Below are 14766 nucleotides of genomic sequence, written 5' to 3'. Positions count from 1 at the left end.
TTGTCTATTCACCCGGGTAGTACCAAGATGTCCCAAGACATCCGGCAAAGATTCTGGTGGCCCAATATGAAACAAGACATTGCACGCTATGTGGCAGAATGTGATATATGCCGGCGTATCAAAGCAGAACACCAAAAGCCTGCGGGAACTCTGCAACCTATCTCTATTCCCGAGTGGAAATGGGACCACGTTGAAATGGACTTCGTCACTAGTTTTCCCGGATCTTAGAAGGGTAATGATGCTATTCTTGTCGTCATTGATCGACTGTCCAAAGTTGCACATTTCCTAGCCGTCAAAGAAACGATTAATGCTAGTCAGCTGGCAGATCTTTATATGTCAAGAGTTGTTTCACTTCACGGTATTCCGTTGGTAATCAGTTCGGACCGTGGCACCTTGTTCACTTCAAAATTCTGGGAAAGTTTTCAGAAGGCTATGGGGACTCATCTGTCCTTCAGCACTGCATTTCATCCTCAATCCCAGGGACAAGTTGAACGAGTCAACCAAATTCTCGAGGACATGCTTCCAGCTTGTGTCATTTCTTTCGGTAAGAAATGGGAGGAATCTCTCTCGTATGCCGAGTTCTCTTACAACAATAGCTATCAAGCTAGTCTGAAGATGGCCCCTTTCGAAGTATTGTATGGGCGAAGGTGTCGAACTCCTCTAAATTGGTCAGAAACTGGGGAACGGTCACTCTTCGGTCCGGATATTATTCAACATGCTGAAGATCAAGTCCGCATTATTCATGAGAATCTGAAGGCTGCTCAGTCTCGTCAGAAGAGTCAGTATGACCGTCATCATCAAGATATGGTCTATCAACCTGGCGAAAAGGCTTATCTTCGTGTCACACCAATGAGAGGTGCACACCGTTTCGGAATCAAGGGCAAGTTAGCTCCTCGTTATATTGGTCCTTTCACTGTTCTCGAAAGGCGTGGAAGAGTGGCTTATCAATTGGAACTGCCGGCGAGCCTTTCTCAGGTTCACGATGTCTTCCATGTTTCTCAGCTCCGTCGCTGCTTCAAGGACCCTATTCGAGCAGTGGATCACGATATGCTTGAGCTACAACAAGACCTCTCTTATAAAGAGCATCCGGTCCGCATTCTCGATCAAGCTGAACGTAAAACTTGTCGCAAGGTCACCAAGTTCCTTAAGGTGCAGTGGTCAAATCACTCTGAAGATGAAGCCACTTGGGAACGCGAGGATCATCTTCGTGATGAATACCCCGGGCTCTTTCCCTCTACCTCTTAATTCTCGGAACGAGAATTCTTGTTAGTAGGGGAGAATTGTGACATCCTCGACTTTTGCAACAGTAATTATTGTGATTAAGCTACAGTGATCAACCGCTAATGATGCCACGTCATCGAATTCCCATCTCAGACCCGCGTTGATTCGAGTTTGGTCCGGATTCAAAATTTGAAAACAAACAGAAAGTATTTTATAAATTCATGTTAAGTATCGAAAGAACATATATGTAAAAAAGAAAGTATTAAAAAAATGATAAAAGAAAGAAAAGAAAATTGAAAGAAAGAAATAATAAAAAAAAGGAAAAAGGGAAAACAAACTAAAACAAAACAAAAGAAACAAAAAAAAGGAAAGAAAGAAAGCCCCCCCCTGGCCTGGCTGGGCCAAGAGGCCCAACCGGCCAGGCCCCCCCGCGCCCCCTCCCGCTAAACCCTAGAGCCCCTGGCGGCAGGCCACCCCTCCCTCGCTACTCCCTCCTCCCACCGAGCGCCGCCACTCCCTCGTCCCAGCCCCCACCCCCACGAGAGCCCCCAACCACCCACGCTCTCTCACTCTCTCCCGTAACCCCCCACCCCCACGCCAGATCCCCCTCCACATCCCGTCGCCCCCCTCCTCTCCACCTCGCCCATCTCGGCCGGCGCCCCTCCCTGGCCGGCGCGCCTCCCCCCGCCGGCGAGCAGCCCCCCCCCACGGCCTCCCTCCACCGGCCCTCCTCTCCACCGCCCGATCTCCCCTGCCCTCTCCCTCGGTTCCCCTCCCGTCGGCTCCCTCCTCCAACCGCCGGCGGCCTCTCTCCCGTCGGCTCCCTCCTCCAACCGCCGGCGGCCTCTCCCCCGTCGGCCCCTCTCCCGACCGGCGAGCCCCTCGGCCTCCACCCCGCCGGCAGGGGGCCCCGGCTGCCTTGGCCCTCCACCATCGGCCGGCCCCCCCTTCACCAACTCCGGTAACCACCACCACCACGGCCACGGCGTCCCGGCCACCTCGGGCTCCTCCTTGCCGGAACCGCGCCGTCACCGTCACCGTCATCGCTTCGTCCGCCTCCACGCCGTCTCCTCCGCCTCTTCCCGCGAACTCCGGCTTCACCGGCCCGTCTCGACACCGTCGGTGAGCCCCTCCTCGGGCTCCTCCCACCATGTCGATCTCCTCGCCGTCCCGGTTCCGTTCCGGCAAACGGGACCTCGATCCGGCGACGGTAGCCTCCGGTAGGAGGATTTGAACTTTCGGTTCTTCTAGGTGGAGTTCGCACACAGAGTTCTCTGTCTCTGTGTTAGCAGAGAGGGAGATGAGAGTTTTGAGAGAAAAAAAATAAAAAGCATAAATGATGTATTAAATGCGTATGTATGTATGTATGTATGAGATGTGATGTATGTATTTGCGTATATGGATATTTAGAGGGATACGGTATTTGCACGGTTAGGTATCTAATAATAAAGAGATGAGAATATAGCCTTAGGTCACTTACCGGTGGGGCCAATGCACCCGCTGTCTATGACAGGGAGGCCCCACGCAGTAGTTAATATAAATAATAAAAAAATAATGTTTTTATTAAATAAATAGATATATTAGTTAAAATAAATAATTAACATAATTAAAGTATGACACGTGGGCCCCTCGTTGAATTAATCTGATTAATAAATAATTAATCTTAATAAAAACTTGTGCCTATGACGTTCGGGACCCGCAGGTCAGTTGACCGGTCATATGTTGATGTCAGCATGACATCGCGATGATGTCATAATGGGATTTTATTAAAATAGCTAAATCTGTTTTTAATTCCTAAATAATTAATAAAACTTTGAAAATTAATATTAAATAATCCGTAAGTCAGATCAAAATATTTTCAACATGAAAATTGATTAGCAGAACGAGACGAACCCTGATACACGGCCCGTTCGTCTGTCACGCGTCCCTAGCATAGCAAACATGGAACTTTTCCATCGTTTCCAGTATAACCGGTAGTAGCCCGAGACCCGGAAAATATCGTCAGATATTCTTCCGACCCGTCTATGACGGATGTTGCTGTGTTAGTTCATGTCTAGCCTGCATCTTGCCATGTCATGCTTTGTGTTGCATCGGTGCTATTATTTATTGTTTCTTCCCCCTCTTCTTACCGGTAGGCCCCGAGACTGACGCTGCTGCCAGGTTCATCTACGACCCTGCCGATCAGTCCTTTGCCGCAGAGCAGCAAGGCAAGCAAACCCCCCCTTGATCATTCCTATATCACCTATGTCTTTCTTCCTACTGCTTGCATTAGTATTGTGCTACTGTTGTAGTTAGCTCCTATATCTGATGCATAGCCTGTTTTTGATGAACTGCTACTTTCAGTCATGTACTTTAAATATGCTTAGTATAGGTGGAGCAGTCATCCCCTCTGACCCCGTAGATCAGTTGCCCCGCTTATTTTCAAATCTCGATCTCTGATCGACGAGCCAGACCCGACACAGCACATTCACCCCCTTTGTTGTACGACGCTACAGAGATACTATCGGGTACCGAGGGTGACACCTCACTAAGTACTCCTGATGATATCTCTGTAGTATAGCTAGTCGGTCGTGGTTATCGAGGGTGATTCCTCTTTCACCATTCCCGATGACGTCTCTGTCATGCCACCCCGCGAGTGTGGGACCCCCGAGGGTGATTCCTCTAAGCCCACCTTGACGGGTACATCGTTCGGAATCCAACGAGGGTGATACCTCGGATTCCCCCGATGTTACAACCACACAGTTACTCGACCATGTTACTGGGATCATTGGTGATTAGTTGTAAGACGGGTGGATTCCCGTGAGACTGTGTTGCTGGCCTAATTAAAATGCTAATGGATTTGGGTATTTGATCTGGGTTGGTCGGAGACCTTTTCGCACTAACCGGCTATGCGGGAAGAATTATGGGTACTCGGCGTCACGGTATCAGCCGAAGCTTTTTAGATGCCAGCAATGTAGCGGCGCGCGCCCGAGTGGTCCCGAGATGCATCGCGCTTGTGATTAAGGGATGCTAGGACTGACGTCGGCCGCCCACGCCACGTGCAGGAGCATGAAGGGGAACTTGGCCCATGAACCCTTTGTGCTTAGGATTTAGACCGGCGGGCTGGCCTCTCTGATTAGTCTTAGGTGGGGCTGCGACGTGTCGATAATCCGAGGCCGGGCAGGACCCAGAAAAGTATGTCCGGCCAGAGTGTTATCGAGCGTGACGGGACATGTGGTGCACCCCTGCAGGGATGAAAATTAACTATTCGGATAGCCGTGTCCACGGTTACAGGACGACTTGGAGTTGTGCCCCGATCTTATACAACTACAATTGTTACTTAACTGGAATTAGTTTGCCTCGGGATTGCTTCCTCGCAGGGAGTCGAGGGAGGATCTTTAGGCGTGACCTCACTTTAATTTTGCTGCAACAATATGACTATTAATGTGTTACCCCCTGTTCTACTCTCGTCTATTGCTGCAAGACCCTGAAGATGCTAGTCTTCGATAGGACTAGGCCTTCTCTCTCTATTCTCGCATTGCTGCAGTCAGTCCACATATAACCCCCTTCTTTGATACTGATGCATAATTAGAATAGTTCTGATGTAAGACTTGCGAGTACTTTGGATGAGTACTCACCGCTGCTTTGCTCCCCCCTTGTCCCCTTGATCCGTTTGCTGTGACCAGATGATGGAGCCCAGGAGATGGAGGTCCCCGCCACCGACGACTGCTACCCCGACGGTGCCTACTACTACGTGGAGGCGCTGATGATCAGGAGTAGTTAGGAGGTTCCCAGGCAGGAGGCCTCGCCTCGTTCGATCGTTGTATCTTTTGTGCTAGCCTTCTCTAAGGCACCCCATGTTTTATGTCTGTACTCAGATATTTGTTGCTTCCGCTGACTCCTGTGTTTATCGAGCTTTCGTATTCTAGCCCTCGAGGCCCCTGGCTTGTAATATGAAGCTGATGTTATTTTTTTGTGTCTAGAGTTGTGTTGTGATATCTTCCCGTGAGTCCTTGGGTTTGATCGTACGCATTTGCGTGTATGTTTAGCGTACGATTAAGCCGAGGGCGTCACAGTGGATGACACTAGTTTTAACTAGCCAATGAAATATTTCTCACATATTCAATTTCTGAGGCAATAAATGTAGCATCCTTCTTTTCATTGGACTTGCATGATTGATGTAACTAATTTCTTTTCTCTAATCTTTGTGAATTAAATATGGCGTGGGACTCAAAGCACTTTAACTCAATTAAACTCAAAATGAATCTAATATAATAAAAATCTGAATTTTTTTAAATAAGCCCTATAAACTGAAAAGGAGGAAGTATTGATTTGGGTTCACTTTGATCGCAGTCATGTCACGCTAGCGCCACGGCAGCATAATTAGGGGTGTGGCTGGGCTGACGTTGAACGCCGCATGTCCTATTCCTCGCCGTCGCTTGTTCTAGACGACCTCCCGTCCAGTTGCATTGACCCTCACATAGAGTTTCCCCGCGCCAAAAGGCGATTTGCTCATCCTGGACGGGGGCGCTTAGTGGACGCATGGCTGCTGGGTAGTACACAGCTTCGGCTGCCGTGGACGGCGGCCCTCGCGGCGGACATGCGGCGTTCGACTTCACACTTACAAAGCCCTCGCGCCCGTCCCGGGCAAGCTATCCGGTCACTGATTGATCATAAAAAAGTGATCTAGACGGACCACTCGTGCATTATTGCTGATGCGATTATGTGACACATGTGTACATCTACGCTCTTTCATATCATTACTTTGTCTAGAATAAAAAAATGTTGTTATCCACCGACGTCATATAGAGGAAAAAATATTTATTGAAAACATAACAATATCGATGTCTTCTTTTTAAATTTTAGTAAAAAACATGATACAAAAAATGGATGTTTGCATACATGCATCCCTACCAACGCTTCGGATAGACTGATTCGACGTGTCTCTATTTCTACATGCAGCTCCGTTAGACTAAGAACATCTATAGCCGAACCCCTTATATCCTTTTTAAACGTTCGGACAGACCGTCCGACAACTGATCGGTCACGAAAAAGCGATTCAAACGGATTCTTCATATCCATCTCAAATGTTCGGACAAACGAATATGACAGGGAGATGTCCGTCCGGCAACTGATTGATCCCTCTCTCGTGTGTCCTGTAGAGCTGTTGTCACTGCTTACTCCTTAATTATATATAAGTAAGTGATCAAGAGCATGTGTAATTAAGTGTCTTAAGAAAAATCCGATGTGTTCTTGTATCCATCAGTTGGATCCCGTTGACCTTGCCCACCCCATGAAGGCAAGCATGTATGAACGGAACCGGATCCTCTAACATTAAGAAGGGATGTCACCCTGTACAGTGCTAACCTATTGTAAAATGTAGAAGGAAAGTTAGAGATTATTAGCAGGTTATTTACTGTTTAATGTTTACTGTAGATATTATAAGGGTTTGGCCACTTTTAATGGGGGTGCTATAGATGCTTTAAGAGCATCTAAGAGCATCTATAGATGCTTTTGTCCGCCACCCCGTGAGGATTCAAGCGGCAGGCTGAGGTCACGGAGGCCACAAAGAGGTCGAGCTCGTCCAATTCGAACCGGCGGCGATCGATTCTAGTGTCCAACGGTCTTTTTCAGTGTGCGGTGATGAATTCCAGCTAGTTTCGGGCAGATTCCAGCAAATTCCTCGATGGCGTGTTTGCTCCGACGAGGTTTGACCAGTATATGGGGCGCCCTCGGTTCTTCCGGCCTTCAAATATAAGGCTCTCGGGGTGTGGATTCCCGTAAAACTCTTACGGGTTTGGCCACTTATACGATATATGTTCTGAACACTTTTTTTATCAAAACTTTTAAACGCAGAAATTATAAGGGTTTGGCCACTTTTAATGGGGGTGCTATAGATGCTTTAAGAGCATCTAGAGCCGGACTTGGTAAACCCAAACATTCAAATGCCCACGGACGCGCCCGGATGCGTCCACGGGCACTGACCAGTCAAGCCTTTAATTTTCTTTTCCACAACAGGACACCTTAATTAACATACCTCAAATTCATATAAACTCGTGCAACTATGTAAACGATGCCCTACACACATTGTCTGGCTACTGCATCACACCATCCCATCGGACTATCAAAATTTGACATGTTTGACTATGATGGAGAAGATCATCCACGGCTGCCCTTGCCCTTTCCGGTGCCATTGTTGTCCTTCTCACGGAAGTATCAGTAGAAGACGCAGTAGGGATCGACCCGGATTTGTCAAAGTCCTCCTTCCCCTACTTGGGTGGCAGTCCAGCCATGGCACGGACCATCCGATTCTGCTCTAAGGCAAGGGTGCGCATGCTCCTCCGTTGCCGCTTATTTACAATGCCAACGCCGATGGCTTTCTCCTCTGCATCTGCCCGTGCCGCTGTCGTGTAGGCAGCAAGGCGGGCCTCCGCCGCCCTTATACTCTCCTTCCCACGGTGTTCACACATGTCTGATGGGACTCATATCCACCGGACTAGTGATGGGTAAGGGGAGATTTGAAGGCTCCCCGGACTGCGATGATCCAGCCCCGGTAGATCCGAACACCCGATACGCCAACACCTCTGCTTGTAAGGGGATTATTAGGTTTAAGCTCACACCAGAGCAGGATACTGCATGCTACAAAGCCTAGTGTTCAATGCATGGTATCTTTTTCTAGTGAGGAGCAGAGCACAACGCAACCAAAGCTTCCAATCTGACTAATCAATCATGACAGTAACTGCAAGTCTACTAGAAAATATAGAGACGACCGGGTCCCGCTGAGAAGCTTGCGGCGACGAGCGACCTGTACTGCCAGGTCGCTATTCCACCGGCCCACCGCTCTGTTGTCTCCGGCAAGCTATCGGGTTGGCTCTATGGGTGAAGGACTGGGGTGCTGAAGATGGTCTCTATGGGTGAGATGAGCCCAACTAAATCATCATTCATTCCTTCAAGGGGCTAAATTGATGCTCTTCTTATGCTTGTCGACACCAACAGAATTCAGAGTCACAAGTCACTCCACTCCAATCCTCGCCAGGCAAACTACTTTATTTGACGGTGGAGGTTGTACCCTCCCGCATGCCGACGGTGCTGTGGCCCCTAATCCTGGCTCCTATTCTCCGTTGTGCAGGCCTCACTTCATGGTGCCGTGGTGAGAGGCATGGAGGCTTCATGACCGCGATGACGCAAGATGGTGGTCGGTTTGGTGGCAGGCTCTGGAGCATCCGAGGTGAAGGTTAGGGTCGGGGGAAACCCCTGTCGGCCTGGCCGACACCGTCGCGACGACGCCGGTGGGTGCCGCCGGACCTTCCTGGAGGGCGTCGGGGGTGACCCTTCATCTTCCCTCGTCACGTACCGGGGGAAACCCTTGGCAGCAACGTTGTCATCGTCGCGGTCCTTCTTGGAGGTGTTGATTGATACTGGTGCTTCGGAGCCTTGGAGCTTGGTGGAAGATCTTCAGTGGGTGCAGTAGTCATGAAGCTTCTTCGTTTCTGTCGATTACGCCGTTGTCGCCATTTTTCTCTTGTTGTTTCTCTTTCGTTTATTTTGGGTGTAATTGTGCTGATTGTGTCCCAGAACCTATTGTGGGTTGTATTGGTTGGTTGCTTTGTAATACAAAGAGAGGGAACCCTTTTCCGGGGGAGCATGTAATACTTGTTAGTAAATAACGTGTCCCAACTAAGTTTTATTTTGGTTTTGTTAAGTGGACACTATTAGGCTATACTCCCTCTGTAAATTAATATAAGAATGTTTACATCACTATTTTAGTGATCTAAGCGTTTTTATATTAGTTACGGAGGGAGTACTTTTTTGTTCTATATGTATCATCCAATTTGCTCTCAATCTGACTAATTAATGATGACAGTAACTGCAAGTCTACTAGAAAATATAGAGACGACCCACGGTTGCACGCCATTAATTACTACCGCGCTTCAGTTCCCTGGTAGTGATAGAAAATTTAGTTACTTGGCTTCAGCCCCCTTGGTACAAATGCGATATTATCCACCAATGCTCTGGTAACAGTAAAAACAATGATGAGCAGCCACATGGTCGAGGCAGAAGGCTTTAGATGTCAGCGTCAGCTTAGATTGTCTTGGATTGGATTTAGTATCCCACGGCTCTAAAAATGTCTGAAGCCATGGTTCAGACATTCAGTTCGGTAACTACATTTACATAGCGGCTAACGCTAGAGTTCTGGTCCATTTTGCACTTCTTGAGAGTCGTCACAAGAGCCTTCTTCAGAGTCATCACAAGAGCCTTCTTCAGAGATTAAATCGTCAATGCACAAAAATAAGCAGAGTTAGCAACGGACTGTAGTAATCACGGAAAAACAAGGCAGCAAAGAGGAGGGTTACAGGCTTACAAGCGTGGGCGAAAATACTTCTTGGGGATGTGCTTTATCTTAAGCCAGTTTGGATCTCCTTCTGTTTGACAACCCTTCATCAGCTCATCATCGCAGACAATAAGATTAAACCCCTTGAGAGACTGGGGCAGTGTTGGAAGCGACTGGATATTCTTGCAATCGTCGATCTGCAGTATCTCGAGCGAAGTGAGGTGCTCCATATTGCCTGGTAAGGCGTCCCAAGCTTGAGGATACGTAGATGAGGGAAAGCCTCAAGTTCAGGACCAGGTCCCCCCACTTGGCCGCAGTCGTAGAATTCAAGTGCTTGCAGGTCCTCTGGGCCACCGTTCAGCCTACCCACCATCCAATCTGGGTACCTTGAGCCGCTGTAGTAGTCGATAGACAGTGCTTTAACCCCCACGGGAGGGCACAACCCCTCAAGCACCTCTGCTTCAACTTCTGCTTCAACTTTAATGTGACCAGAAAAGCTCAGTGTCAATGCCGTGAGCCTTTCCTTGGCAGCTAGATTGGCTTCAAGAGCTTCCTCCTTGCTTTTAACATTTCCAAGGCCAGAGATCTCCAGCTCCCCACGAAGCTTGTTTAGGTCCCTAAGCTGCTTTATCTCATAACCCTCTTCATTCTTTACTATGAAGCCAGCTGCTGGTATTCTTTGAAGTGAACTCAACCTGCCTATGTGATGAAAGCTCCCGAACGAGCAGAATATGTGTCGTAAGTTGATAAGGTCAGCAAAGATAAAATCGGAAATATCGCCAACAGCAAAATCTAGCAGCTGGATATGGAGTAGTTTAGCTAGCGCGCTTGGTAAAATAACCTTGCAGCTCCAATTTGTCCTGCAAGCTAGATAGCGGAGGTGCTTTAACTGAATGATGGATTCTGGGACCAAGAACTTATCATGGGGAGTGCTGAATTGACAACTCTGGTCGAAACCAATAGCCAGTATCTTCAACTTCGGCAGCCTCATGCATATACCCTCAATGACCTTTTCATCAACTGGTGTATCCCTTTCGACAACATTGATAATGAGAGTGCGTAAATTTTCCAATCCAAGGATCTTCTTGGTAATCAATTCTGCGTTATATTTCTCAATGAAAAGATGGCGGACATCTCGAGGGACATCTTCTGTCCAGCCTTCTCTTCTATGGCCCCTTTCATTCTCGATTTTGAAGCAATCAGTTCCAGCTATCTTGTTTACTAAATCATGCAGCAGATCATGAATTGTAAAGCAATCATCATCAGACCAAATCATTCTTTCTGGTTGCATAAATGAGCATGACACTAACTCTTCAATGTAGCCCTCAGCTACATCTTCCATCTCCTCTGTTGCACAACTGATATTTACAAACCCTTGTGCTATCCACAAGTGGACTAACTTGTCCTTTTCCAATTTGAATCTTCTGGGGAAAATATTGCAGAATTCAAAGCATCGCCTGATGTCCGGATTAAGCTGCTTATAGCTCCACCAAAGAGCATCCATGGTGTCATTCAACATGTCAAGCTTGGCAACATTTTTCCAAAAACTGATATTTGGGTTTGCCACAAGCCGTCCTGCAACTGTTACTGCTGCAATAGGTGATCGGTGTAGCTTTTTGGCAATCTCTCTCCCAACTTGTTCAAATTCTTTAACTACAATACTTTTACCACTCAAAGCATAATGCATAAACATCTTCAAGTACTGATCCTCATCCAAACCAGGCATTTCAATAAGTTCATCGCAACACAGAGCTCCAGCTGCTTCTTTTGTTCGAGCTGTCACTAGTATTTTGCTTCCTTTCGCCCCAACAATAAGTGGAGAGATTAGTTCCTCCAGTTGTGAGTCGTGCTTGTTCTTCACCCAGAGATCATCCAATATCAAGAAAAAACGTTTGCCACACAACGCTTCCTTCAGCTTCTCTTCCAGCTCTTCACGATCGGAAATATTAGAGTGCCGATCTTTGGTAATATCCTTTAGCATTTCATGAAATACATCATCCACGCTAAAAGTCTCGGACACATGAATGCACATGATGGTGTCAAAAAGTTTATCCTCCTTACATTCCTCATTTATGTAATCTCGAATGTATCCTGCAAAGGTAGTCTTCCCCGACCCTGCAACACCATATATGCCAATCACAAAGTAACATGGACTAGAACATGGTGCATCACCCTGTGGTGTCTCACGCAGCATTGCCATGATATCATCACGCAACACCTCTTGACCAAATATCTCCCGCTTGCTAGCAGCTCTAATTCTGCTCCTGTTTTTGTTGGCAATGTCACTTGGTGCGCTGTTGCTTTCCACACCCAAGAGTTGTGACCTATTCACTTCACTGACTATTTTTTTTACCTTCAGTATTCTTTTCTTCAATTTCCCTCTTGAGATAGCAGTAAGGAATATATCTAATATATCGAATAAGGCGGCATTCTCCTGGAAGAAGCAAAATATCAGATGAGCATGTGGAAAACTGGTGGCATAGGAGACTATGCAGAACAAATGACATATCAGTGGTGGGATAAAAACTGGTAGATGTACATTCAGAACAAAACTGCATGTGGAAAACATTAATAGGCACACAACATAGTATTAATGCGCAAATCAATAATTTTGTGACTTATGTCACATTGGCCATTTCCTTGTAGAATCAATGAATAACTTGTAGACTGTGCATGTTCATCTATCACATTACTCCGTTTTGTTAAAATACAAGTCTGCAGTAGCATGGTGTGTTTTATTTTCTTTGTTGACCACTGATCGATGGTGTGAAATGAGGGAATTAGTATCTTATCAATTTAGACGAAAACTATAGTGCTATTTGAACACGCCATAAACATATGAGATGACATGTTTGTTCCCACATACACCATAAACATATGATATAATTTGAACACGGACTGACAACAAAATCAACTGAAACGAAGAGCATATGGAGTGGGTGATGAAATTGGGTGTACCTGACATATTTTGATGCCAAGCACTTGATATGACCAGTTTCTGTAAAAGCAGGCAAACTCAAACACATGACCTAACCAGCTGTATAGTGATGTACAACAGCTCTTGAAGAAGTCCAACGAACTGCACAAGCAAGAGAGCCACCACCCCGACAAGGGATTTGAGGCCGTAGTCACCGGATCGGGCTCGTCGTCGGATGCCTCAACACTGGTTGTCATAGGTTCAGGCTCGTCGTCGGATGCCTCAACACTAGTTGTCACAGGTTCAGGCTGGTTGGCCGAGGCCTCAAAACTGCTAGTCACAGGCTCGGGCTCGTCGGAGGCCGCAGCCCCGGCTGTCACCGGAACGGTCTCATCGCTGGAGGCCACAACACTGGTACTCGCAGTCACCGGATCAGGCTCATGGGAGGCCGCAGCACCGGTAGTCACCGAAACGGCCTCATTGTTTGGGACCGCATCACTGGCAGTCTCCGGATCAGGATCGTCGAAGGTCAGAACACCGGTAGTTACCGGAACGATCTTATTACCAGAGGCTTCAGCGTTGGTACTCATATCTATAATCACTTGAATGGGCTTGTCTGAGACCACCTCGGCACTGACATTCACCCCAACAGATTCCTCTGACCTGCACAGAAGGAACAAAGACAAGGAGCTGTCCCGCACCCACTGCAATAGCCGAGCTGATTTTGTCCGGACGACGCATGCAATGGAGACGCAGCAGCATTTGCAGATGGCAATGCAAGCGGAGAAAACACCATAGAGGCGGTCGCAACATCTGAGTACGATCTTGTGCTGAGACCAGGACATGATCTTCCGCACCCACTGCATTATCCAAGCTGATGCCATCTGGACACAGCTGCTGCATCTGAGGACGATCTTGTGCTGGGCATCGTCAAAGATGTCTTCGGCATCCTCGAGAGCGTGCCTCAGCATGGCGGCCATCTTGTCCAGCGCATCCAAATCGGTTTTCACTCTCTTTCCTCTCTGCATCATCCTCTCTTGATCGACGGACTGCATCGTCTTCTTCAGCTCCGGGATGATGTGGATCTCCAGATCCTGCAGCTTGTCGGACGCGTCAAAGCCGAGGAAGAGAAGGATCTTTGGCAGCACCAAGGTGATGATGGGCGACAAGAACCAGCCCAGCACAGTTACCATGATCACAGACATGGTTTGGGTAGGGTGTTTTTGCTGCAAAAGAAAAATAAAATAGAATATGTGAAATGGGGTATTCTCTTACCGGAGGCGAGGAGCTAGAAACAGAGAAAAACTAAAAAAATGAAGAGTGTGAAATGGGAACTTTGGAAAGAGATGATGTTTGGTTTCCTTACCAACGATGGAGGAACAAAGCCGGAGTCGCCGTCCCGCTCCCCCCGGAGCTGCGGTTATGGGGGCGTGGGAGATAATTGTTGAATTCGCGTGGCGTGGGGGTCTGTGAATGCTGATACTCGAACAGGGACCGGAGGTTGCTGCAATTTTACTCCTGGCCTACAAGATGGTGGAGCGCCATAAGATCTTGTTGCTGGGAATCCAATAATAGGATGGAAACAAGGTGGAAAATGGGGATTTTATTTTTCTTTCGACGGACAAGCAGGCAGAGGGAGGGAGAGAGAGAGAGACAGAGGTCTGTTTTGGGGAAAGAAGTGATTGTACCTATATGGTTGATGAGGAAGAAGAAGACGACGGAAGGGCGATCGCCGGTGGTGACGACTTGGGCGGCGGTCGACGAGGAAGAAGAGATTGAGGAGGAAGCTAAATGGTGGACGTGGAAGAAGAGAGCGTTCCTATGTAGCGGAGCCGCCGTGTAGGTGTAGGGGGCGGTTGACCTCAGCATGAGTCGTGTACTACGTGTGGCCTTTCGTTGAACAAGCCAGAAGTTGGTTAGACTTCACTATCGAGAAGGATGTATTATTGTACGGCAGCGATTGTTGGCTATGTCGTTGGCGCTGGACGTCTTCGCTCGTGCCAGAGAAAAAATACAAAGACCTCAGCAAATGCATGGATGACCATTCGTTGCTCTATCGCAAGTTGGCATATATATATATCTTGCTCAATGCTCATCGGTCGAGCTCGATCGCTTCACCACTTGCTTCATGTATCCGGGAAGATGAATCCGGCCAGGCTATAGGTACAGGCTATACGCACCGCGCCGTCAGCGGACCCCCTCTCCGCCCCCACTCCCGCTTCGCCGCTGCCGGAGGGGACGCCGGCGAAGCCGCGCGCGCCCCGGGGATGGCGGCGGCAGGGCCCCTCGCGTCGGCCCTCGGGCTCTGACGGCGGCG

The 14766-nt window shown here is 48.1% G+C and overlaps 1 pseudogene; it reads right to left on the bottom strand.

The window, feature by feature from the left end:
* Positions 1 to 9441: 9441 nt before the first annotated feature.
* LOC123403236 lies at positions 9442 to 14064 on the bottom strand (annotated as a pseudogene).
* Between the last annotated feature and the right edge of the window lie 702 nt (positions 14065 to 14766).

Source organism: Hordeum vulgare, chromosome 1H, assembly GCF_904849725.1.
Source record: "Hordeum vulgare subsp. vulgare chromosome 1H, MorexV3_pseudomolecules_assembly, whole genome shotgun sequence".
NCBI classification, from domain to species: domain Eukaryota; kingdom Viridiplantae; phylum Streptophyta; class Magnoliopsida; order Poales; family Poaceae; genus Hordeum; species Hordeum vulgare.
Note: the sequence above shows the minus strand (reverse complement) of the source record. Positions and strands in the feature narration are given on the sequence as shown.